This window comes from Schistocerca nitens, chromosome 7, assembly GCF_023898315.1.
Source record: "Schistocerca nitens isolate TAMUIC-IGC-003100 chromosome 7, iqSchNite1.1, whole genome shotgun sequence".
Taxonomy (NCBI): Eukaryota; Metazoa; Arthropoda; class Insecta; order Orthoptera; family Acrididae; genus Schistocerca; species Schistocerca nitens.
The window spans coordinates 221668219-221671744 of NC_064620.1; positions in this window are offsets into that span (position 1 = coordinate 221668219).

Genomic DNA, 3526 nt, shown 5'->3' on the forward strand with positions numbered 1-3526 from the left:
TGACGTTCTGTTCGACTCGTGGACTGTATGAACAAGAAACTCATCTCCTGGATCCCATACTCCTAACTGGAACTGCACGCCAACCTCTGTCGCCTCCTGTCACCTGACTTCCTTCGGGATATGATTTATTTCTTACAAATCAGTGATAAGACCGACTGCGTCAATTGTTCTCATGTACTTGAACAGTGGACTACTAGAAGAAATGACCAAATTACAGTTTACAGAAAACATTATCTTATATATGCCATCGCTCTTAGCGTCAGTGAAATAACTGTATTTGTTAATTGATATATGTGACGTAATATAACATTTATTTTGTGGTCCGCGGCTCGTGGTATTGCGGTAGCGTTCTCGCTTCCGGCGCACGGGGTCCCGGGTTCGATTCTCGCCGGGGTCAGCGATTTTCTCTGCCGTAGTGGCGTTAAAGAACTTGCGGAGCGGCGGCCAAACCGCCCCGCGAAGGGTCTCCCAGCCACCAGTGCCATGCGCTCATTGTTATTATTTATTATGTGGATTCAAAGACAAACGCAGTTAAAGAGACATTATTTGCGACGAACTGTGAATACAATGGAACGGTGATGCGCTAAAAAGCATCTTGTTGAAGAGTGTTATCAAGTTAGTGGTGAAAAACTGTGCCAACGCCTCTCAAGGGGGCTGTATAGTTCAACATGTTACTTCATCCCCACAGATTTCCAACTTCAAGATGTAGTAAATTGCATAGGAGTTCAACTTCTGACTCAAAGAGATACTGTGTACGTAGAGAGGCTGTGGTACGTTTTCACCGCTCCCTGCGATGCCACACTGCACTATTATCGGCGATGCTTTCGGAAGTCATTGTGTACAAGCGACTAAAATGAGGAAAGTCCGCCACGACCAAATGGCGTTCGGAAATCGGTCACGTGGCGTCAGTTGCTTGCTGTGTGGTGCGATCTTTGTCTTGAGCGCATAATTTACGAAAGGGTTCTTAAGGATTCGATGGCAGCCAAATATTTGTGTCAAACGATTCTTTAAATATGATTACTGCTCGTTTCATTCGCAGCGTTTCAAGCTGTGCTCTTAGGTTCCTTCCTATCCACACTCTCGGATATCGTAACAAACTCGGACATAAAACAGCGAAGTGTTTCTAACATGCAAGAATATGAATGTCATTGCTGCTTACTTCAGCCGCAGCAGTTAGATTCGTGCCTCACTACCCCTTCTGAAACCGCGAAATATTCTTAAAAAAAGAATCCGTCAAACATTTGCGTCAAAAAAGAATATAAATGTCACTGCTGGTTGTTTTACTCGCAGCAGCATCATCTTTCGTTTCTTAATCCGAATGAAGTTACAAAATCGAACCACATGGCCACAGCGATCAGTTACAGCTTCGAAAAAATATTAGTTCAAAATGGTTCAAATGGCTCTGAGCACTAAGCGACTTAGCTTCTGAGGTCGTCAGTCGCTTAGAACTAATTAAACCTAAGTAACCGAAGGACATCACACACATCCATGCCCGAGGCAGGATTCGAACCTGTGACCGTAGCGGTCGCCCGGCTCCAGACTGTAGCACCTAGAACCGCACGGCCACTTCGGCCGGCGAAAAAATAGTAGTATTTGTCTTAGAATGTCCTGAGGACTTTTATAGCCGATGTGCCCTTAACTGGCATGTAGTATAACAAATCGTACCCAGAGTGACGTGTTCGTGATAAATCTTCAATTTGCTGTTAATCTGAAACAGCGTATGGTGATAACATGCAAATTATAAGAGGGAACAGTGAAATACGATGAATCCTCACCAAATTTTCGAAAATGGGGCGTCATTTGACCGATTTCCGATTTAAAACCAACGCCGGTCGAAAGCGGCTAAGACTTGCTCATTTTAATCTGTGGTTTTTGTAAAAGCGAGAGTACGTGTGCGAACTTGTCAGAAATGCAGTTTCCGAATTTCTTTTCGAAATGGTCCCTAAAGTTTGTGGAGTGTAGATCTGCACACACAAAAACAGTAAAACTACGAATAAATCTCATTTCATGTGCACCAAAGATATATTATCTTTGGTGTTTTCATCCACTTGTATCGTATACCAGCACAGGAAGCTCTTTCAAGTGTTTAACTTTACGTGAATGTATTATTTTAGGTTAAGTTTCGTTATTTTCTTATACACTGTCATGTACCATACACCCATGTTCTGATTTGCAAAAGCATTGCGGTGACTTGTACAATTTTCTTCAATCTGATCGCGGTGGTATCTCTATGTTATCCGTCTCTTTGCTCTGACTGGAGATTTCGCTTATTTTGTGCTTGGTTTGTTGTAAAAACAACAAATGCTGATGTATCAAGGCCTTTTTTTTACTCTTTTGTTTCCTATCCTTCCTTCTGAACGGATGGATTAAAACATGTTCTTGTGTACTGAAATAATGATTGAGTTAAACTATATTGTTGTGAATATATCTTTTAATTACTTATTATTATTTAATTTACTGTCCTCCTCTGATTTCTTAATGTCTTCCAGCAAATATTCTTCGTTGGTCGTGTTAGTACGATGATTAAACGGATCGGCCACCATTGCTGGAACCTTAACTGCTTATTGTACTTTCCTAAACGAATCTATCTTCATTCAGTAGCCAGATTACGAAGCCCGATATCATTTTTCCAACGTCATTTTACTACAAGATCAATTCTGTCGCAAAAGCTTTTATTTCTCTTTCCACGGCCACGTGGAATAAGTACAGCCCACACCGAATGTAATTCCTCCTCCCATCAATATAATAGCACTTCGTCTTGCTCGACTTATGCCTTACAATCAAAATTTAAAACGCTAACATTCAGAGAAGTGGTGATTATAACGTTATCTCTAAGGAAACGGCAGATAACTTACGTTTGTTGTTTCTGATTATGTAGGTTATATATACAGGGCGAACATCAGTAATACCGACAAACCACAGGAACCGACTGATGACTGGAAACGGGGAAAAGAAGGACCTATGAACACGTGTCCGTAATTGGACGATGAGCTTGGAACGACAACAAATCTTCCGGAACGCATTACAGAGCTGCGTCACCTCCACGTCACAACAGATGTTCAAAGTGGCCTCCGTGGGACTGCAAGTGGTAGGCATAGTAGCGGTTATCACTCAGGATACACGTAGTTGTGCTTTGACTTACACCACGTTGGTGCGCCACTTGCCTGGAGCTTGTACTAGGGTTCGTCTTAATATCCTGTAGAACCCGGTCCTCCATGTCTAGTGTACCGGCAGTCCGCCTCCTCCCTGCACGTTCGTCTGTCTGAAAGGACCATCGGTCACACAAACGCCCAAAGAGGTCTTGAAACGTTGTGTGATGTGGTGGTCTCAGTGAGGGTACTTGCTTTGGTGTAGCCGTGCTGCCTCTCGACCGTTTCCTTCTGCTTTGCCATATGCAAAAACCATCACTGCTTGTTCCCGATACGAATATTGGACCATTCTGCTGCTTGCAGTACACTGCGCCAATCACATAGCCTGCAAACCACGAGCAACAGACGGCACGTGGTCATAAAAACTCTCGTTCGTC